The sequence below is a fragment of the Oryctolagus cuniculus genome, chromosome 2, assembly GCF_964237555.1.
Source record: "Oryctolagus cuniculus chromosome 2, mOryCun1.1, whole genome shotgun sequence".
Lineage (NCBI taxonomy): Eukaryota > Metazoa > Chordata > Mammalia > Lagomorpha > Leporidae > Oryctolagus > Oryctolagus cuniculus.
The window spans coordinates 35,087,211-35,111,552 of record NC_091433.1 but is presented as its reverse complement, the minus strand read 5'-3'; the positions used below and the strand labels follow the sequence as shown (position 1 = coordinate 35,111,552).

The following is a 24,342-nucleotide window of genomic DNA, read 5'->3' as shown; positions in this document are numbered from 1 at the left end:
TTGAACCTGGACCCACTCTATCACTTCCTTTGACCAGCAGAATGTTCTAGAAGTAAATGCTTGGACTCCCACGCTTACCTTTAAGAGGACCGGCAGCAGAAGCAGAGGCCCTCCCTCAGAAGCCAGCTACCTGCAAAAGTTCAAGTACCCTAAGCCCACCATGGGGACGGCGAGCCCAGGCCAACACCAGCCATCTGCAATGGCAATGGAATGGAACTGCCCAGCTGAGCTAGTCAATCCTGATAAATACTAAATTATTTTTTAAGCTACTAAGTTTGGACTGGTTTCTTACACAGCAAGAGATAACTAAAGCAATCAGAAAGATAATAAACAAACTAACTGTGTATGTGTGTGCATGTGCTTCCAAAAAAAAATGTGATCATAGTTAGTAAGGCATACACAAAATGTAATAAGCAGTCATTTCACCAGAATGCCCACTCATTTGCAAGGGTTTTATTGTGCTTTGTTTTTTAACTAAACGCACTCACCCATTTAATTCATCTGCAGCCAAAGAACCACTTACACTACTCTTTTTCTTTCCCAATTAACATGCAGGGGTTTCCCTCAAGGTTAAGGGAATGTGATATGCGAAGTCACTGGACCACTGTCCTGCATCACAAACCAGAGTCTTTGACATCAGTGAGAAAATTCCTCAAGAATGCAAAGGACATAATGCCAATTGTTCAGTGTGAAATTCCAGGGCATTAACCCTTGGAAAGATGCTGTCTTGTTCAGTTTTATTTGGAGTTGATCAAAAGAACCGTGAAACTAGATTGAAACATTATGCACCAGACTTCACGGCCTACTTTTACAAAACATTATAATAGGAACTTGATCCCTTTAAGATCTCCCATATGTCCTATATTTTAGCAACCTGGTCTTAAGACAGGAAGGATCGCTATCGTTTAAGAAGGCTATCTAGCCAAGCAAGCCTCATGATTCAAAGTCAAAATCTTCAACTACAGCTGCTGCACAGGCATTGATGTTTACCTTTGGAAATGTTTGTAAATGGAGAACTAACAGCGACGCCATGCGCAAATGACACCATTCCAAACAAGAACAGAGGACCCCTGGATTTACTTACTGGGCCAATTTGTTTAGAAAGTTGTCAGGGGTGAGAAAAATGAGAGAGCAGTTCAGACAGGAAGGCGCGGCCCATTTTTTCAGTTGGCATCCTTCTCCTTAATTTTGGTCATGGCTACCCCTCCTATCACACACGCAGATGAGGTGGCACATATACACAAGCTCTGAAGTCACAAAAGGAGCATGACACAAGGACAAGATCCCGGCCTCTCCAACTCCCTTCCAGGCAAAAAGAGCAGCAAGACATTTGTATTTTTAAGTCACCCAGACAAGAAGTTGAGACTGTACAAAAAGCCAACAATACGCTGTTATTTTTAGCTACCACAATTAATCCACCCAGGCACATCAGCCAGGAAGATAGCCTCCCTATTTTGAACTCAGACTTGTCTATACAATGGAATTCAGTGGGAGAAAACAAGCTATTTTGAGGGCAAGTGGTGCTGGATTCAAATCTGAGCGTCACCACTGACCAAGTACGCTGGCCTGTACAACTAACTCCTGGCTCGACTGCCCTCCTCCGTGACACATACATGATAGTCACAGCTAACTCACAGGGTTCGGGAAAGTTAAAAACAATTTCACATGAAAATGAAAGCTTCAATTAGGAGCCAGGAATAGAGCTGTTACTCAATTTTAGCGATTGTTGCTAAAATTATTAACATCCTTATTTGTTTCTCCTGTAGTATTGATGCCAAAGTCTTAATACCTGCTTACTAAAGCAATCACCCGGTTGTGACTGCTGACAGATAAAGTTCTCTACCATTCTTAAGTTACGATGGCTAGGGCTGAACAAGGCCGAAGCCCAGAGCCAGGAACTCAATCCAGGTCTCTCACATGGGAGGCAAGGCCTCAGTTTCTTGAGCCATCACTACTGCCTCCTAGGGGTCTACACAGCAGAAGCTGGAGTCCAGAGCTGGAGGCAGATATCAAACCCAGGCACTCTGATGTGGGACATGAGCCTAAACTGCTGGCCAAATGCCCACCCCTACCCTTCCTGAAGTCCCCTCATATATGGCACACAATAAAGTCGTGACTGGAGGAGAAAACCGACACACGTCATAAATTAAAAAGATGCTTGCTAACTCTGACTACTCCAGAGAGTTCAAAAACAGCATCTGGGGGACGAGGCGAGGCAAACCAATGCAGCGAGATGACTTTTGCCTCCTTGACATATTCCTATGAGACAAAAGCCTCGAAAACCCAGGAGGCACGGTGCGAACAGAGAACACGGATCGGATGCTCTTCATGTGTCGGACCTGGTGGGCATCTTTCATCAGCCATATACATAAACTTTACAACAAACCCTTCAAGTAGCTCCCGTGTTCTTCATTTTACTGAAAAGGAAACTGAGACTTAAAGAAATGAAGTCATCTGTCCACAGGTCCACAAGTAGAGAGGGGCTGGCTGAGATCCCCACCCTTGTCTATGGACCCCCAGATGTCTGCTCTCTCTACCAAGCACTGAGCCCTTCCTCTCCACTCTGCAGAGAACAGGACATGGGTTACTCAATCATTTCTCATCTCATGTCATGACTTTGGGAAACGACCCATCTAACCCTCTAGGAAGCAGACAGGGAGCAGGAGGCTGTGAATCCAGCACTGGACATGCATGTGAGGAGGATGGAGACGCACGACAGAGAAATGGCATCCGAACTTTCAGCCTGCAGGGCAGCACTGACTCACACAGACGTCTGGTTCTTAAAATGCTGAACTTGCTTGTGTATTGTGTAGAATCGCTACAGTTTCCATGAGGAAGCCATAATGCTGGTTTATTTCCAATTTCAGCACTGAAAGAAACACAGGAAAAAAGAAAACCCAGAAAACCAATTGGCTTTCACTGGAATTCTGTCTGCATCTTAAGCCAGCATGTAATAAAGAAGTTATTCTCCTTAAGTGTGCTCAGTTTTCAGATTGCTGAAACATGGCACACACACACAAACACACACACACACACACAAATGCTGTGTTGCACATATTAAGATTCAAAGGAGGATCCAGACTTATGTAAAGGTAAATAAAGCCAATCTTTCTTAACCAAACAAGTTCTGAAGATGATTTAATAACTATTTGGAAATATAACTTTAGGAAAATATAAAAACTAGAAAAATGGATAATAAAGGAAACATTCCTGATTTTTGTAACACAGAAATTATTTTGAAACCATTTTGGGGAAGAGTGATTGGCACAGTGGTGGAAATACCACCTGGGATGCCCACATCCCATATCAGAGCACCTGGGTCACATCCTAGTTCCACTTACAATTCCAGCTTCCTGCTCCTGAGCACCCTAGGAGGGAGCCCATCTGCTTAGGTCTCTGACAGCCCATGATAACCCAGACTGCGTTCCTGGCTCCTGGTCTCAGCCTGGCCCAGCTCCAGTGCTGCGGGCATTTTTGGAGTGAATCAACAAATGGAAGAGCTTCTCTCTTCCTCTCTTCCTCTCTTCCTCTCTTCCTCTCTTCCTCTCTTCCTCTCTTCCTCTCTCTCTCTCTCTCTCTCTCTGCCTTGAATGAAAATAAATAAAAATTTTAAAAAGTAACCATTTTAGCTTCGTTATTATATTTTTGACATTGCTACCTAAAGCTGTTTCCCAACACTTAATTTCTCTAGAACTGACTCTGCCACTAGCATCCATCATGGTGGCATCCAATATGGTATCTTCATGTGAAGTCTGTAGTAAGTATTTACTGTTGTTCAGCAAATATTTCTAATTCGCCTTCCTCCAAGAACATAATAGGAGAGTGTTTCCTTGTCTACTTAAGTCAGGTAGGAACACTGACTTGCCTAGATTTGTCTTTCACTGGCCAGTGATTTTGAGTTCAAGATCAAATCCAGAAAGATGTGCTGCATGACTCACTGTATTCCCTTTCCTTCGCTGGATGCAGGACATTCTTGATGGGGGAGACTGCATCAGCTTGCATCCACCAGAGAGGCTTACATGGAAGCCGGTCCCAGTAGACATGTAGCATAGCCCATAAAGAAAACTTAGCTACTTAGCTGCTTCTGCTTGTGCAGTGCCACTGTATCCCCAAGACACAATAGTTAAGGTCAAAGTGAATGGATTTGACCATACTGAGTCTTGGGTCAACAGGGCTGCTTTTAACTCCAGCAAAGTGGATATTGTCATCATTAATGATCTTCTCATTGACCTCAACTACGTGGTCTACATGTTCCAGCATGATGCCACCCATGGCAAGTTCCATGGCACAGTCAAGGCTGGAACAGAAATCTTGTCGTAAATGAGAAACCCACTCCATCTTCCAGGAGGGAGATCCCACGAACATCGAATGGGTTGATGCTAGTGCCAAATACGTTGTAAAGTCCACTGGTATCTTCACTAGCAAGGAGAAGGCTAAGGCTCACTTGAAGAGTGGAACCCAAAGGGTCATCATCTCTGCCTCCTCTACTAATGCCTGCATTTCTATGATGGGTATGACTCTCGAGAAGTACAACTCCCTGAGGATCAACAGTAAAGACTTTTATACCAACAACTGCTCAACTCCCTGGCCAAGTCATCCACGACAGCTTTGGCATCATGGAGGGGCTCATGACCCCAGTCCATGCCATCACCCAGAAAACTGTGGTAAAATCATGGCAGGGTTGTCATGAACATCACTTCCACATCTGCTGGCATTACCAACAACAAAGACAAGGTCATCCCTGAGCTGAATGGGAAATCCACAGGCACAGCCTTCTGTGTGCCTACCTCAAATGTGTTGGCATGGATCTGACTCACTATCTACAGAAAGCTACCAGTGATGATGACTTCAGGAAGGTGGTGAAGTAGGCATTGGAGGGTGCTCTGAAGGGCATCCTGGGAAACACTGAGGACCAAGTTGTCTTCTGTGACTTCAACAGTGACACCTTCTCTTTCACCTTCAATACTGGGGCTGACGCTGCCCTCAATGACCAATCTGTCAAACTCATTTTCTGCTGTGTCAATGGACTATTCACAGCAACAGGTGGTGGCCCTATGGTCCACATTTAGTAAAAGCCCCTGGGTCACCAGCCCCAGCAGGAGAACCAGAGAAAGATACAGACCCTCAGACAATGGGGAGTCGCTGCCCCAATCAATCCCCAACACACTGCTCCCCTCTTCACAGTTTCCATCCCAGATGTCCTGGAGAAGAACAGGGGCTTGGGGAACCCTATCTTCTCATGTGCCATTAATAAAGTCCACTGCATACATTCCCCCAAAAAGTAAAATAATCAAAAGGAAACAGTTGTTTTAAGCAACTGACATTTGAGTATTGTTTATTACTATAGCATAACCTAGTACATCCTGTCTGATAAAAAAAAATCAAGAAAACGTGAAAAATAGGTGCAAAGATCATTTCCATTGCCCTCATCTTCCCCTTTTCATAATTCTTTACAGGTTCAAATCTGAGAACACTGTGCTTGCCATGGCCTGGTGAAACTTCAACATAACCAACTTGAATATTTGTTTGAACAAAGCACCATGCTGCCAAATGCCACTGTTGTCAGCATCACTTCTCACAGATACTGAAATCCGCAGGGAACAGTCTGTCCACATATGTATGCCAGAATAGTAAGTGTGCTCCTCAGAAATGAGTACCCTTCACTCAATGGCTAAACACAAGTAAATTTATATTCAAGTAACGCATGGGTCAGCGCCCTAGAAGCAAATACACAATGGCTGCTTTGTAGAACAGGAATATTTAAAGAGCCCAAGGGGAACATGAGAACAATAAAGCAAACTGAAAAACAAAAACACACACACAAGAAAATGGTATGCAGATGGACTATAATATCCAAAACACGCTATCGAGTGAGGCAGGAAGAATTCAGCACAGCCACTTACGTGCTCTACCCCCGCTGGAACTCATCTGGAGGATTTGCACCTGCTATTTATGCTGCAGCATACCATTTCTTCCTTCCTAAGCAGACAGAGTTCAAACAACACAGCCCATTTCACGTGCAACTTAGAAAGGGAAACGGTCAGGAAAAAAATCACAAATGCAAGCCAACGCTGGCGAGGGACAGGAAGAATACACATAAGGACTCCAGGGAAGTCGGGCAGCAGAGAACTGCCTTCCAGAAGCAGTTTCAGCCCTTGGCTCTGGAGCCCCCTACCATGCCGGGGGGGGGGGGGGGCAGCTCTGTTCCCTCTCAGGAGATGACTTGGATGCCAGATGTGAGATGTGACCTCCCTCACCTTTCATCAACCCTACCCAAAACCAGGGTTTGCCTTCTGCTCCCAGCATCCCATGAAAAATAGGAAACCAGTCTGTGGATTTCTGGAGTTGGAACACACCTAAAAGAATAGCAATACAATCCATTGTTCCCCTTTACAGCTGGGGAGTTTAAACAACTCACTTAAAATCACACGTCTAGGGGCTGGTGTTCGAACTAGCAGTGAAGATGCCCGCATCCCACATCAGAGTGCATGGGATTGATTCCTGGCTCTGCCTCCTGACTCCAGTTTCCTGTCGATGTGGACCCTGGAGGGTAGTGGTGATAGGTCAAGTAATTGGTTTTCCACCACCCACTTGGAAGACCTGGATTAAGTTCTGGCTCCTGGTGCCAGCTTGGCCTAGCCCCAACCCTTGTGAGATTCCCCGTCCCTGCCTCTCAAATAAGCAAATTTTTAAAAATACGTAAGGTTGGGGACCGGCACTGTGGCATAGCAGGTAAAGCCACTGCCTGCAGTACCTGCATCCCATATGGGTACCAGTTCGAGTCCTTAGTGCTCCACTTCTGATCCAGCTCCCTGCGAATGGCTTGGGAAAACAGTGGAAGCCTGCACCAGTGTGGAAGACTGAGAAGTTCCTGGCTCCTGGGTTTGGATTGGCACAACTCCTGCTGTTCTGGTCATCTAGGAAATAAAAAAGCAGATGAGGCCGGCGCCGTGGCTCACTAGGCTAATCCTCCACCTTGCGGCACTGGCACACCGGGTTCTAGTCCCGGTCGGGGCGCCGGATTCTGTCCCGGTTGCCCCTCTTCCAGGCCAGCTCTCTGCTGTGGCCAGGAAGTGCAGTGGAGGATGGCCCAAGTTCTTGGGCCCTGCAACCCATGGGAGACCAGGAGAAGTACCTGGCTCCTGCCATCAGATCAGCGCGGTGCGCCGGCCGCAGCACACCGGCCGCGGCGGCCATTGGAGGGTGAACCAACAGCAAAAGGAAGACCTTTCTCTCTGTCTCTCTCACTGTCCACTCTGCCTGTCAAAAGAAAAAAAAAAAAAAAGAAAAAGAAGATGAAAGATTCTCTTTCTTTCTCTCTCTCTCTCTGCCTCTGCCTCTCTGTAACTCTGCCTTTCAAATAAATAAATAAATCTTTAAAAAAATACATAAGGTCACATATCTGAATAGCTGGAAGCCACTTAAAATCTCCAAATGGCCAAATGTATTGTTTATCATTTGACCCCCAAGCTACTTGCTTTCTCTGCCACATTTGACACTGCAAATTATCTCTTCTCATTCGAAACTGGTCCTCTCTCTTGGAGGGGTTCTTGCTACTAATCTCTTCTGGCACTTTCCATTTCTTTTTCATATATTTAACAAACACTTAGGGCACTAACTATATGCCAGGCATGTCCCAAATGCTTTAGAAATATTAACTTATTTAATCACAATAACATAAGAGAGACACTATTGTTATTCCCATTGAACAGATGAGGCAGTGACTCCTTAAACAGTGAGGTTAAGGGACCTGCCCAAGGTTCACAGTTAGTAAGGAGCAGAAGATTCAAAACCAAGCCAACAGAGTTTGGGTTCCTACACCTACCCCACATTGTCTCTCTCTGTGGCTGCACCTTCTTCTCTCCCCGAGGTGAGAGAGCGGTTGCTCCCCGCTTAGAGAGGCCATCTCCAGGGATACCCACTCCACAGCAGTCTCACTGCTGAGCTGATGAGACCACCCAAGGAGAATTGCTTATTATTCCCCAGACCCTATTTTGGAGATTTTTTTTTTTTAAATTGCTGAATACAAGAAGGGAAAAGGAAACCAGTAAGCTACCGTCTTTCCCTCAAATTGACTCACTATTTGGTGGGTAAACAAGGTGAGGAAACAGAAGCAAGTCCCCAGGACCAGACAATGTGAGATGAGTTAAAGATAAAGCAAAAGTGCGCTCAATTCATCAGGAATGATTGATCGAGACTTAACTGGGGAACTCATTTGTTTGTACAATCTAAAGAAGGAAGGAGCCCTGTTTTGGTAAGATAACCTTAAGCCTGGCTTCTGTTTTATTTTTGTTATGTATTTTTGTAATTCGGGCTTTGCATGAGCATGAGTGCAAAGGTCTCCTGGCAAAAGCTCTGTTGTGGAAAAGCCAGAAAAACAAATAATCAACCTTGATGTTTCAGAACGGGCCCCAGCTGTCCTGCTTTTCAAACATTTTACCTTCCACTTCTTCAAGGAAATGAGCACACAAAGGCTTCCAGAATTGTCTGGCCCAGTGGAGGTCACGGCACGGGACCGGCTGATTTCTCGCCTAAGACAGGGAGGGCAGTTGGGTAGGAGGGAGGAAATGGTCACATTGCACTGATAAATACCAAGCTGCCCACTCCACTGACCCACGGGCAGAAGGAAAACAAAATCCATCATTTGTGAGCTGGGCACAGGAAGCTGTCCTTTGAAGACAAACGTTAGGCAGTACTCAAAACACGTGTGACTGGGCTTTCTGTTGAGTTAGAAGAAATGAGGAGTTCACTCAGGCAGACCCTATATAGTCTGATACAGGAGAGGATCGACAGGAAGAGCAATGGAAATTCTCAAAAAATTACAATATCTCAAGCCATTTAAACAAACCCTCTCAAAACACTCCAAGAAATGTTCAAATGGAAAATAGCATAAGTCTGGTCCCTTTCTCTGATCACCAGATGGAATCAGGAGGTCCCAGTGGTCATTCACTGGTGTAACCAGTGTGTGCCCAGGAACTGTGCAAGGCATTGTGCATAGAGACTGCGACAGGTTGACCATCCCTAGTCCAAAAGTTCGAAATCTGAAACACTCCAAAATCCAAAAGTCTTTGAGCACTGACATGATATCACAAGTGGAAAAGTCCACATCTCACTTCACATGACAAATCACTGCCAAAAGGCAGGTCCTCAACACCCAGTTTATTCAACATCTCCAAGGGGATTTAAAAAAAAAGACTCTCCCACCCCTTTCAGCTGTGATAAACAAGTTTTATGCACAAAATTATTGAAAATATTGTATAAAATTTCCTTCAGGCTATGTTTAGAAGGTATACGAGAAACATAGAGAAATTCTGTGTTTAGACTTGGGTCCCATCCCTAAGATATCGCATTACGTAAATGCAAATATTCCCAAATCCAAAGGAACCAGAGATCTGAGACACTTCTGCTCCCAGGCATTTTGGATAAGGAATACTCAGCCTAAAAAGCCCCATCTCCTATGGGCTCAGAGAGCTGTGAGCTCACCAGAGTTTCACTGCAAACACTGGGCAGGGGACTGTGGTACACCAAGAGGAATTTATTTTTTACTCGGTATCTTACCTGTCATGATTATTTTAGATCCAAAAGATCATTTCCTCACTAGCTGTGAACAAGAGATATGAGGGCCTAGATTCTTCCACTAATTTCAACAAGGCTGAGGAAGTGCATTTACAAAGATCCATCCAACTACACTCAGGAATCGGTGGCTCTTTTGATCAGTCCTGTTTCCGTGCCAACCCCAACTCTAAAAGGGAGAGTCCCTGGGAGGAAATGACAATGCTATGTGGAAACAACTACAGTACAAACTGGACTCTCAGCTACACCCAGAAAGCAACGTCTTCCAAGCCTTTCCTTAAATACAGAAGACAGTTGTATGGAGAGAACCAAGACACTGTGTTATCTGAACTACTCTGAATATACTGTATTTCTAACGTAAAATTTCCAGGAAAAAGTTGTGATTAAGAAATTAACTAAAGTGATACTGTTATACACATTTATCACTGTTATCAAGAAGAACATAGGAAAACAAACAAGAATCACCTGGAATCTTTTCACTCACTCAGATTTCATAGTTAGCAGCCCAGGTCTCAGATCAAAACCAATCTCATGCATATAAATGTTCTTTTTTTTTTTTTTTTTTTTTGACAGATAGAATTAGATAGTGAGAAAGGTCTTCCTTCCATTGGTTCACCCCACAAATGGCCGCCACGGCCAGAGCTACGCAGATCTGAAGCCAGGATCCAGGTGCCTCCTCCTGGTCTCCCATGTGGGTGCAGGGCCCAAGCACTTGGGCCATCCTCCACTGCCTTCCCGGGCCACAGCAGAGAGCAGGATTGGAAGAGGAGCAACATCTCAGACATCCAACTCTCAGCTGCCTAGCCACCCCAGGTCTCTGAAACAGCCAGGATACTAGAAGTTTAAGCATCTGTGAGCAGAATTCCAAATAGAAGCCCGCCCCCTGCCTCCAGCATGAAGAGCAGAGGCAATGTGTTCGTTAGGTAGAGACTGGCAACTGACTACCAAGCCAGCGCCCACAGACACCCAAGCTGCAGGAACAAAGCAGTGGATATAATTGGTTTGAAAAAAGGAGCAGGCAGCCGAGGCAGCTAATAGAAACAGAGATGAGGTGGTAGGAGAGGGACCCCTGAGAGCTCTGAGAGGCAAGGTTGAAAACCAAGACATGGGAAGAGGAGTAAGGAAGATGAGACTGGAGTGGTGTGTGGGATCAAGACCCTTCACAGACACGACGCCACTGAAGTCACTGTCTCTGAGTAAAGACAAGCACATTCCTCCACACAGTCTGTTCCATCCTTAAGATGTTCAGAAGAAAAACAGACATGCGCTTCTCAACCTAAGGTCTGCTTGTGCCAGGCCAAACCCAGTTGTTACAAGCAATGACGAATGGCACACTTCAAGCACTGATAAAGAGGAGCAACTGAGAAATTCTGTGGTCAAGAGGAATATTTTTACTATGGGGAGACACAGCTAATCAAGATCTGACACAGACACCCAGAGGAAGAAGACCAAAGATGAGTTTTCCTCTGATTTTCTCTGACTGTGGAGCATAAAAGTAGTAGATTTCCTACAGGAAACAGTAGACAAATGATACCCACAGCCATTCTGTCTGACCCAGAGGAATCCAATGTTGTACAGGCAGACTGGGCAGCAGCTAACAGCAGCCTAAACAGAAATAGCCGCAGAGGGCAGCTATCGCCCACAATCTCTGGCCCACAATCTCTTTTTCAAAAAAGATTTATTTATTTAAAGGCAGTGTTACAGCGAGAGAGAGAGAGAGAGAGAGAGAGAGAATTTGCCATCACTGGTTCATTTCCCAAATGGCCATGACCGTCAGGACTGGGCCAGACAAAAGCCAGCAGCCTGGAACTCCATCTGGGTCTCTGGAATGGATGGCAGGGGCCCATCTTTTGCTGCTTTCCCAGGTGCATTAGCAGGGAGCTGGATCTGAAGTAGTGTAGCTGGGACTTGAACCAGAGCCTCTATGGGATGCCAGTGTATCAGGCAGCAGCTTAACCCACTGTGCCACAGTGCTGCCCCCTTTCCATGGACTTTTTGAAGATCCCTTGTATATAAAACAAGCATCAGGAATAAGAATCATTCCTATTGTTCAATCAACAACATCTGGCACAGAGAGGGGGTTTAAACACACTGACTAAATGAATTAAATAATTTAAGTAACAGTGAGATACAGCATCTCAGTAAACTTGCTTATTCATTCAAAAGTGGTTTTATTTTATACTTAAATTAACAATATGTAAAAGATAAAAATAGCCTTTGCCCTGATTCAAAGATTCTTCTTGACTGCTTGAAGTAATCTTGCCAGGTACAGGTACACAGAGCCTCACCTGAAATCCTATAGAACCAGATGCATTTTTTTTTATTTTTAAGATTTATTTATTTGAAAGGCAGAGTTAGAGAGAAAGAGAGAGACAGAGACAGAAACTGCTGGTTCACTCCCCAAATACTACAAGTGCCAGGGCTGGACCAGGCCAAACCAAGAAGCCTGGAACTCCATCCAGGTCTCCCATGTAGGTGGCAAGGGCAATATTCTGCTGCTTTCCCAGGCACATTCGCAGGGAGCTGGATCCGAGCTGGAGCAGCTGGGACTTGAAGTGGCATTCATACAGAACACCAGCATGAGAGGTAGCAACTTAACCCACTGGGCCACTTTGCCAGCCCAACACACATTTCATACGTCAGGATTTTCCAGATTGTAAAAAGTTAAGGCAGTGCCTGCACTCTGTAGTACACAAGCGAATATGCTGGCCTGCTCTTTATACTCTTTGTAATTCGTGTGCCTGAAGGCAGAAAAATAAAAGAGGGGAGGTACCTGCAGGAGCAGGCACAGAGGGCCATCTACACCAAAGCAGAAATTAAACAGATGACTGGAGGCTGATCAGGAAGAGAGTCCATGAACCACACTAAACCAGTAACTCTGCTACTACTACTAATAGGAATAACCAGCATTGCGTGAACATGTATTATGTGCCAGGTATGGAGAAAGCACTGAATGTATTCCAACTCATTTTTACAGATAAGGAAACTGAAGCACAGACAGGCGAGGTAACTTCTGTAGGGGCCGGCGCTGTGGGGCAGCAGGTTAAAGCCCCAGCTTGCAGCACCAGCATCCCATATGGGCACCAGGTCGAGTCCGTGCTGCTCCACTGGTGATCCAGCTCCCAGGTAATGTACCTAGGAAAGCAGCAGAAGATGGCCCAAGTCCTTGGATCCACGCACCTACATGGGAGACCCAGAAAAAGCTCCTGGCTCCTGGCTTCAGCCTGGCCCAGCCCAGTTGTTTCAGCCCTTTGGGGAGTGAACCAGTGGATGGAAGATCTCTCTCTCTGTTTCTTCTTCTTCTCTCTCTCTCTCTCTAACTCTTTCAAATAAATACATATATCTTTAAAATAAAAATAAATTAAAAATAAACTTCTGTAAGCACAGTCAGCTAAATTATAGTAGGCCAAGAGCATAATATCTAATGAAAGCTAAATTAGATTTAATGAATTAACGGCTATTCATTCAGGTGGCATGGGTTACTAATCAGAAAAAGTGCAGTGGGAAGAATGTGAAGTTCTGTAGTCTCAAGAATTGAGTCTGAATTCCAGCCCCACCATCACAGGAATATGTGGCCACGAACACAGAATATGAAATCTGTGATTCCTCGCCTTCCCAGAGTCAAGGAGGGTGACTGCCACCCAGTGACAGGGCAGCCCTTGATACTGTCTCAGGCACACAAACAATACCTTCAGAAACACTTCTTGGCTGGGCATTTGGTATAGTAGATAACACAGCACTTAGGATGCCAGCATCCTACATCAGAGTCCCTGAGTTAGAGTCTTGGCTCCACTTCCAACCCAGCTTCCTGCTAATGTACACTCTGGGATGCAGCAGGTGCTGGCTCAAGTACTTGGGGCCCTGCCACCCACATAAGAGACTTGGAATGAGTTCCTGGCTCCTGACTCCTGGCTTTGGCCAGGCTCAGCCCTAGCTGTTGTGGGCCCTCGGAGAGTATCATCCAACCAATGGATGGAAGATCTCTGACTTAGTATCTCTCTGCCAAATTGTTTTTCAAAAACCACTTACTGTACATTTACATGCTAAGTGCTTTCCATATGTTATTTAATCTCACAAAAATCTAAGAATATAGACTCTATTATTAATCTTGTTTTAGACATAAGGACACCAAGGTTTAGAGAGCTTACACATAATGTTATAGAGAAGTTCTTTTTTCATTCCCAGCTGAAGGCTCTGGCCCAAAAGAGAAAGAATGATGTGCATGTTTCTTTCCCAGGAGGGAGACATTCTCTTGCCCAAGTAGAACAGGTACATGGGAGGGTCTTTAAAAAAAGACATCTTACGTATTTGAAAGGCAAAGTAAGAGAGAGAGGGAGAATGAAAGCGAGAACAAGTAAGCAAGCCCCCATCTGCTGGTTTACTCCCCAAATGGCCACAATAGCCTAACAGAGCAAGGATCCAGGAACTCCGTCCAGGTCTCCCGTCTTCTTCTGCCTTCCCAGGCACAACAACAGGAAGCTGGGTTGGGGCAGAGCAGCTGAGACTTGAACAGGCACTCCGACAGGGGAGGCTACTGTCACAGGCTGCGGCTCAATCACCTGGGTGACATATTGGTCTTTTTTTTGTTTTAAGATGGACTGGTCTTTGTAATTTAGATGTTTGAGTAACATTTTCCTGACTTGTGGTCTTCATGATGATGTCAACCTTTAAACAGCCACTTGGTCTCATTTTGAACCAAGTTAAAATCATCTCCTGAGGCTTAAGTTTCCTGAACACGATCATGCCGTCGTGAATTTGACTTTGAAAAGACTCACACTCAATTTAAAATACAAGCAAAAGAAGTTGTGCAAAGCGAACAACCAGTGCCACAGCTACAACTGGAAATCCTGAGTTAAACCAGCTATAAAAGTGACAGCTGGCCCTTATATGTCTAATATATAAAAGTTGTAGCAGAAAGTACAAACATCACATTCCAAGACACCTGGTATACCCACGGACAGTGTGCTGCCTCGAGCAAGTTGAGCAACAGCTTTTCATGCTGAACGGCTCATGAAGACCTGTGGCTTTGGGTGGGCTTTGTGAAGCAGGGCAGGGCCTGACCTTACGCTTCCCCAGTCTGTGACTCCAAGCAGACATGTCTGCCTTCGTGTGCGTGCACAGCATGTCCAAGCCACAGGACAATCTCACCAAGCTGCTCGGTGAACTCTCCCTCCTCCTTCCTTCCAAAAATGTGAGAAGACCACAGCTTACTGCTTCTTCCTACGCTTCTCCCAACAGACCACCACCCGAGCTCCCCATCTCGCTCCCAAGTCCATACACCAGCAAGGCTGTCCTCAGAGCTCAGCGGGCTTCGTTTCTTACCCTGAGACAACATTCTTGCACTGAATGCAAATCACCTTTTGCTCATTTGCAATATTCATTTTAACAGCTTCTCTGTCATGGGGTGCACATCCCACCCTAAATGCTTTCTCCCAGACTTCATGAAATGCAAATCGTCCCTTTTGTTGACGGCTATAGTCGAAGCCAAAAGCCTTTTCCTGAAGCAATTACCCTTGGAAAGAAAAGTTGTGGCTTCCCGCCAGTTCCCAAGTTTGCTCAGTCTTCGTTCCTCCTCCAGGTCACACAGAAGGAGCCTGATGGGGATGCTTGTCAGGCACCCCATGAACGCCGGCTGTCACTGGTGTCCCCTAGGAGGCACTGCACCTGTTTCACTGAAGGCTGCCATTGGGTAACAGCACTCCGTTTGAAATCGCTCCCTGTCTGCTGGAGCCACACAGGAAAATCACGCACTTTTTGATCCCAAGTTGATTATTTATCATTTTCTCATGTTACCCTTCAATCCTCTACTTCTGAAAAAGTATCAAGCAATGCCCCCATTTTTTTCTTACTGAATGTGTCCTCAAATAAACTTTTCTTTGTTAAAAAAAAATATGAACCTTAAAAGCTCATTTAAAATACATTGCCCGTGATGCAGGCAATTGTCAAGGAGAAGTTTCAAGTGTATTTGACAAATGAGGAATGTCTATAATCTCATTTTGGAAGGGAAAAATGCTTGTTGTAATGCTTGCTTTACTAGTTCATTTCTAAAATCAGTTCCCTGCTAATGCACCTGAGAAGGCATCAGAGGATGGCCCAAGTCCTTGGGTTCCTGCACCCATGTGGGAGACCCAGAGGAGGAGCATTTATCCTAGGACTGGCACATCCCCGCTTGTTGCAGCCATTTGGAGAGTGAACCAGTGGAAAGACAATCTCTCTTCCTCACTCTCTCTCTCTACCCCTATATTTCAAGTAAATACAATAAACCTTTTTTAAAAAAAAGACATACTGACAATCAACAAAATTAACAAGAATCACTTCAAGATAACTCCGTTTCCCCATAAGTAAAGCAAAGGTAATGGTCTTACTACTAGGAATAGCGTGCTGTATTACTAAGATCTTTAATGTCTTCATAAAGCACTTTCTGAGCTGATGTTTTAAAGTCAGAACCCATAACTGTTCAACGTGAGAAGAAGAAGAAGGATCCCCAGACTTAGAACCAAGACTCGTGTTTGGGTCCTAGCTCTGCAAGTCTCCTCAGTCAGGCCTGCAGTGTGATCTCTTAACCTCAGCTTTTCCCATATAAAATCTTGGCTCACACCAGGCATTACTCGAAGGGGCTCCTATCTACTAACTCATTTACACTCACAGGATGCTCATGAGGTGCGTGCTATGATCTTCACTTTACCAAGAGGAAAAGTCAGTGGTGAAATATGTTAACCAGGTCTCACAGTTAGTGGGAAAAGCTGGATCCAATGCCCTGGAATTCTAGAATCAGAATCAATCGCTCCTGAGCACTGTGCCACACACCTGGGGGATACCATACTTGGGGCTACCCCTAACAACCCTCAACGTTGTGGATAGGCCCGACCATGCAGATCAAGGTAGAAGTGCCAGACAAACACAAACAGCAATTATTCCTGTACTATCTGAGTAAACCTTGAATGCAGCTTTTGAAATAATGTCTTCAACGATTACCAACCAATAAGCATAAATTCAAATTGGCCCTGTACAGTCAAACATGCATTCTTGCAATGAGGAGTCATCAGGCACTTGGCAGCCACAAGCTAACACCTGCCGTCAAGTCTCCCCAGGCCAACGCCGTCCCTCCCATGCTCTGCTGTGCGGAACTTGGGACTTTCGCGGAGGACCTGCCAAGTATGTGAGTCTGTCTTAGGAGGCTCCTGGGCCAGCACAGTGGCCCTGCCTTCAGAGCTTTCTGCATCTCGCCTCCTCGTGGAAGAGGAACTGGGTTAAGTAAACCTAAGGCGTGGTTCCCATTAGGAAGCCCTATGTCCAGTTCATCCACCAAGATCACTGAGTTCTAGCCAACTTCTGAAATTAAAGCGGCAATTAAGAGACTATCATTAACCCCACTAGTAATCGCAAGAGGCAAGTCTCGATTCCCATGTCATCCTGTGGGGTCCAACACCTTGAATCCAAAGCATGGCTCTAGTAGACCTCTTAATCTGGCCTCTATAGCCAACAAAAATTTTTTTTACAGATGATATTATAAGTTCCACTAACACACATAAGAAATTCAGGGGAGGGGGACATTTTTAAAGCCCTGCTTTCATAAATGGGGGCTCTAACTAGGGCTGCCTTGCACGCTACTGCACTTAATCCCAACCAACCCACAAGGCAGGTGTTACCATCCTGCCCCCACCCCACACCCCCTGAGCCGCCACAGCCACACGTGGGAGAGCCACAGTGTGGCTGACAGTATCTCCCATGATTTCTCATCATTCAAACCTCAGCAGACAGATTCATTCTACACAGATTTCCTGGGCCCCCCAGCCAAAAGTCACAAGCACCCCTCTCCCACTTCTCAGTCCCTCTCTATCACATTATCTTGTTGAGTTTTACTCATGGAATTAATATTGTCTGAAATTATTTTTTAATTCATTTATTGTCTAACTCTCTCCCACTGGAATGGCAGTTTCTTGGGAGCAAAGATAACTCTCTCTGGTTCAAAGTTGAATCCTCAATGCCAATAACAATACTAGTTAAGAAATGGTGTTTAAGTGTGTGTTGGAGAGAGAAAGGGCAGAGGGCAGAAGGGAGGAAGGGAGGGAGGACGAAAAAGGAGGGAAGAAGGGAGAGAGGCAGGAACAGAGAGAAAGAGGGAAGAAAAGGAGGGAGGGAGGGAATGGGGAAATACAAACCTCCCTCCTCCCATAAATTTCAGAAGGAGAAAGCCTTTGGCATTAGAAAGAACTCCATGACTTAGAAACGATGTCAAAGTCTAAGACACTTTACCAGGGAAGGTTGTGAAATAACTGGATTCTCAGAAGTGAAAAATACCCCATATTTTTCTGAAAGAATTTCATTAGAACCCTTAGTGAAATGTGGATGATGTGAAATTCCAGAGTCAGCCCACTTTCAGACAACCTTGTGCTATCAGTACTGACACTAAATTGTTCATTTAGTGATCCTTGCACTGTCCCTCTCCCCCCACCCCGCCCCCCTGCCAGCCCTGTAAAAGCCTGAGTTAACAGGGCTTCATGGTCACAAGCAGCGTTCTAAAATTGGAGTTTGGCTGAATGCACACACTAGCCCCGGGACTCAGCAAACATCTGGGCCAGCGAATGTGAGAAAGTTCTGGGGTAACCAACGTTTCTGAGGCAACAATGAGAGTGGAATCCCCCCGACAGCAAGGTGCAGGTGCCAGTCCTCAGGGGCTCCACCCCCACGTGGCCTGCCTGGCTCCTGGCTGAGTATGGAAAGCCCAGGGTCTTCTCTGGCACTTAAACACTGCACGTTGGGCCACTGCAGCATACCTGGACGTTATGAAAGTCTTGCAGATGTCCAGGGTTGACCAGAAGATTCCCTATGCCAGCTGTTCAAACTGCTGCTCACTAGGGTGAGACCCTTCTCATAGCAGGTGCATGGAGAAGGTGGCAGATTTAATTAAATTTTACAACATCCATATGATCTAGAACAGAGCCATTTGGGAGAGTAATTTTCAAAAACTAGAGTTTGTTCCCTAATGAAATCAGGCATTTGCTGGCTAGAAAGTTGTCATCTTATTTACCCATTAAGATTTTTTATTGTATTATTTACTAGCTAACACATCACTATCCAAAAATATGACAAAGCCAAATGCAAGTGAATTTGCTCTGACTTGGAAAGCAAGGAAAACGTTGGACGGGGAGGGAGAAGGAAGAAATCCTGGGTATCGTCCATTTCCAATGCACTTTTTTTTTTTTTTTTTTTTGACAGGCAGAGTGGACAGTGAGAGAGAGACAGAGAGAAAGGTCTTCCTTTGCCATTGGTTCACCCTCCAATGGCCGCCACGGCCGGCGCGCTGCGGCCAGCACACCACGCTGATCCGATGGCAGGAGCCAGGTGCTTCTCCTGGTCTTCCATGGGGTGCAGGGCCCAAGCACCTGGGCCATCCTCCACTGCACTCCCTGGCCATAGCAGAGAGCTGGCCTGGAAGAGGGGCAACCGGGACAGAATCCGGCACCCCGATCGGGACTAGAACCCGGTGTGCCAGCGCCGCAGGCGGAGGATTAGCCTATTGAGCCGCAGCACCGACCACCAATGCCCTCTTTTAACTCAAGACTTTTAACTCAAGACAACTGTCTTAGTCAAAAAAATGAATAGTTCAGCTATGTTAACATTTAGTTTCTCAGCTTTTTTACCGAATGAATTATTCCAAAACAGAATTATTATTTACTACTTATTTTACTAATTATAAAATAAAACAGGCTCCTTGTAATTTTTTTTCAAACCAAATAAAAAAGCACCCTGTAGAAAGCATAAACTGTCAACCTGGTTCCAAGGAATATTCATTATTAACTCTTCAATGGATAATTGATCAAGGGTGTTACTTCTGTGCTGGATAAATGCATATAACATTTTACATACTTCCCTTTGACTTGTTTTTTTTCTTTAAGATTTATTTTGTTTATTTGAAAGACAGAGTTACAGAAAGAGGTAGAGCCAGAGAGAGAGAGGTCTTCCATCCACTAGTTCACTTCCCAATTGGCTGCAATAGCCAGAGCCACGCCGATCGGAAGCCAGGAGCTTCTTCTGGGTCTCCCACGTGGGTGCAGGGGCCCGAGGACTTGGGTCATCTTCTACTGCTTTCCCAGGCCACAGCAGAGAGCTGGATCGGGAGTGGAGCAGCCAGGACTCGAACCGGTGCCCATATGGGATGCTGGCACTGGAGGCCAGGGCTTTAACCCACTACGCTACAGTGCTGGCCCTTGGACTTCTTTTGATCCATGTCCAAAATGTTGAGTTCCTCATCTAATGCCAATCATTTAGCTGTACTTCATCTATAAATGGAGAATGATAGCATCAGATTTCATGTGGCTGCTATAATGATTAAATCATTTGGTTGTTATAATAATTAAACAAGGCATTTGTTAAGTGCCCAGAAAAGAACCTGGCTCATAATAAAAAATTTGGTAAATATTATCAGCTGCCTAATACTGCATTGTGTGGCTATAGTATCAATTATTTGGCAAATACCCTAGTGATGAGGATTTCAGTTGTTTCTAATTTTCACTACAATAAACCCTACGATAATGAATATGATAGCACAGTTCAATATGACGATTATTATTATGACTAGTTTTTAAAATTGTCTTCTATTGCCTGGCATTTTGAAATTTTATAGAAAATATTTGTTCATTATTCACTGTTAAATTTGTTCAATTAAGCGCACGTTAATTACTTGTGTGGAACAAATCAGGTGCAACACTCATCTCAGAGACAGGAAAATTATGGGTTTAAAGGAGTAAATAAATTGCCAAAGACCACCCAACAAGAGCCTAAAGCCATGCTTTGTCTCCAGTCGTGCAATCATTCAACAACCCTCTCCTCCCAAGCTGAAGGCTGGCCACAGGGGTGATCCAGAAACATAAAATACCCTCAAATAACTCAGTCTACCAGGTGGGCAACTCAGAATTTTTTAATAACCATACAGTGTTCCAAGGACAATAATGGACATGTGCACAATTGGCGAGACCAGACATGTAGACAAAAGAAGCAATGGCAGAGGTCACAGCATCACAGAGCCAATGATCTTTTCAAAATCTGTTTCCAAAGAGAGACAGATGCATGGGCATCTGATTGCGACTCCTGTGTTTTTGTTCCTGCAGCATGTTGTCTGAAGACGCAATGAATCTGCATCATGTATGAGAGCAAAGAACTCGAACACACATTACGGCCATCAGATATCTCTTGAAGTAGGGAAAGGGTAAAAGAGAAGCTGGAAAGTTTAAAGAGCATTCCACTTTAACTACATGTTAGAAAAATCAATATCAGGTCACGTTCCAACAACATACCTTCAAGACACAGTACTGGCATTTTCCACATTGTTTGGAGCCAAAAGACAAAAATAAATATGTTCTACAACACTGACATCAATAACGACAACAGACATTAATTACTCTGCATTTTTGCAAAGTACTATTCATTCAAGACATTGGGGTACAGCAGATGAAGTCACAGCCTGCAATGCTAGCATCCCATATGGACACAAGTTCATGTCCTGGCTGTTCCACTTTGATCCAGCTCCCTACTAATGCTCCTGGGAAAGCAGCAGAAAATGGCCTATGTCTTTTGGCCCCTGTATCCATGTAGAAAACCCAGAAGACTCTCCTGGCTCCTGGCTTTACCCTGGCCTGGCCCAGCCCTGTGGAGTGAATGGAAGATCTGTCTCTCCCTCTTTCTCTGGAACTCTGCCTTTCAAATAAGTAAATTTTAAAAAATCTTTAAAATCAAGACAATAAGGGTGGTACTTATTATTAATCTCTATTTTTACTAGTTCCCTTTATTATTCCTTTCTATTATTACAAATTATCACTAGCATGTGTTGGACAGTCACAATGTTCCAGGCTGAAACCTTTACATTCATTCTCTCAATCATCACAATCTCACGAAACAGGCATTTTGTTATTCCCATTGTATACAGAGGAAAGATGAAGTTGAAAGAGATTAAACATCTCATATGTGGCAAGGCTAAGACTCCAACTAAGATTTGATTCCAAAATCCATGTTCCTAACCACTTTATCAGGCTTACTTTCTATTTTATTGATAACATTTTCTTTTTAGAATATAGTGAGAAAATATGTACCTAACATTCCTCAAAAGCATTGAATAATTTTATTTTTAGAGACTGAGACCAAGTTGTATGATGTCAGTTGCTTTAAACAAATTTATAAAAATTTAACTGATGGTTAACATCTGACACTGAAATTGGCACCTTTGTGGGCCGGCGCAGCAGGTTAATGCACTGGCCTGAAGCGCTGGTATCCCATATGGGTGCCAGTGCAAGACCCTGTGCTCCACTTCTGATCCAGCTCTCTGCTATGGCCTGGGAAAGCAGTAGAAGATGGCCCAAGTCCTTGGGTCCCTGCATCCACATGGGAGACCTGGAAGAAGCTACTGGCTCCTGGCTTTGGATCGGCACAGCTCCAGCCATTGTGGCTATCTGGGGATGGAAGACCTCTCTCTGTGTCTCTCTGCCTCTCCTCTCTTTGTGTAACTCTGACTTTCAAATAAATAAATCAATCTTAAAAAAAAAAAAAAGAAGTTGGCACCTTTGATTACATTTCATAATCCTGAAATTAGGCATCAGGACCAACACCAAATAAAGACTTCCATGATGACTGGTTGACACAGCAACATAACTCATCATTTTACATCAGGTTCTGGGTCTGAAGTAGTTTATATTCGTAACAAAAATGGCAAATGTCTAGTATCTGCAATGGGGGTTAAGGTCTCGGCTGTGATCAAGTCAAAGTACATGAGCCTAGTGTATCTCAACATCTGCCTCCAATTATAGTACTGGAGGTCAAGCATATAAATCTATTGCAACGAGTGTGAGAAGCTGAGAGGAAAGTTGTCTTCTTGGGCTGGGAGGTGGTTAACGGGACAGTGTTGTTGTTTTTGAACTGAAGAGCACCAACCTTCAGAAATCTTAGAGCTGTTTCTTTGTCCTGGCCCCTTCCCTTGCACTAAGGACTCAGCTAAGTCAAGTGCTGTCAAACCACAGGCAGGCAAAAGACGACTCTGGGGCATCTTTCAGCCTTGGGTGGTTTTTATATTATTCATTGTTTCATGTCGTAAACACACAGGCTCTTCCTGCCTCCCCCATCCTGTTAATGTGAATGACATAAGATTATTTCATTTTTTATTCACTCCTAGATATTTTGGGGGATGAGTTACAATAAATCTGTAATCTAATCTTTTCTCATATAAACATAAGACACTGAAGTTTAAACTAAATATATTTATTACCCTCTAATGATATTTCCCATTCTAGCAGGAAGGGGGGGGTCATGGCCTGGGCCCATTATCTTTAGGGTCTGCATGAAAACCCTGCACCAGGCACCCCTGGTCTACAAATCCACAGTCATCCTTCTCCACTCTCAACCACTTCCTCTTTATCAGCCACGAGAACCACCAATGTCCTTCCCTCAAATGCACCTAAACTCCCACTCGGGGTCAACTTTCCATTATGCAGAACTCATCTGGACGTGAACTACGTTAAATAAATACGTACAGTCACAAGGATAAATGCTGTAAGATGTTAATATGTTGCCATTTCTCTTGTCTTCATGCCATGTCACTGCTGTTTTCTTCAAAGTTCAACTGTAGACCACATCTTCACATCACCACCAGCTTTCAAACCATTTGGTCAGATGATAACTTCCTAGAAGTTACCTTCCAACATACAAAACCTTCAAACCGTTGTGTTTTTTTAATTTAGTAACTCTACATGCTGCACTTAATAAACTGATTCTCTGTAGGGTTTTTTAGGCAAAAAGGACTCAGAGGAATCACATCATCAGGGATCAACCTGTACAGGAAGGAGAAGGGAATCTGATATTTATGAAGTATCAGATATTGCCACGATCTCAAACTCGAAAACAATCTTTAAGGGGAAGTAGGTTCAGTTGACTTCAGGTTCAGTGACTTACCCATTACAAAGCTCGTAAGCCCCAGGGCTGTGCTGAATATTTTGCTTTTCTGTTTTTGTTTTTGTTTGTTTGTTTGTTTCTTTTTTTTGCTTAGGTTTTTGATTTTTGAGTCCAGTTTCAATTACACTGCACTGGATGAACACTTTCCTCTTTTCCTCCAGACACAGCGGATCCTTCTTGCCATCTATTGGCCAGAAGGCCAAGGGCAACTGCACTTGAATCCGGAAGTCTATGTTTCAATCCCAGCTCTGCCCTCCCTCCTGCATGGCCTCTGGGTCAGCTCATTGAATCCTGGAAGGCTCCATTCCCCATCTATAAACTACTGTTCTATTACATTAGACTGTAACACACAAAAACCTTCCTTTTCAATGCATGTGACTTTCTCATACACATGCACACGTATATAAACTGACCCAGTTATTATTTGCTTTTAAAATACTGTCCTAAATATTTCAGAGTAGCCCATGTTACCCCTATTTCCCCCAAAAAATAAGAATTTCATGGCACATAGTATCCTTAAGTGACCTCTGTAAATACTAAGATTGTCTAAAAGTCTTCAAAACTGAAAACTGAAGGAAATGTATGCAATTCAGGACCTAGAACAACAGCCGCCCAGTATCCTCAGTACATAATTATATTCCATGTATTACTATCCTCTAATGTTCAACTTGATCATTTCTTAGACACAACTGAAAATATTTGGCTACATGACACATGAGTACAACCAGGCTCCATGTGAAATCATCAATTTGTGCCTAATAAATCATTGCTCAACTGCACTAACTCCAGTGCATATCTGCCAGGATGAGAGCTGTGGGTCACAGCCTTGAC

At 44.3% G+C, this 24,342-nt stretch overlaps 1 protein-coding gene and 1 pseudogene across 15 annotated transcripts in view; one reads left to right on the top strand and one right to left on the bottom strand.

Annotated features, from left to right (window-relative positions):
* The window catches only part of LIMCH1 (LIM and calponin homology domains 1), a 349,220-nt gene that overhangs the window by 265,840 nt on the left and 59,038 nt on the right, over positions 1-24,342 (bottom strand). The gene's annotated exons all lie outside the window — the stretch shown is intronic.
* LOC127485829 (glyceraldehyde-3-phosphate dehydrogenase pseudogene) lies at positions 2,234-5,069 on the top strand (annotated as a pseudogene).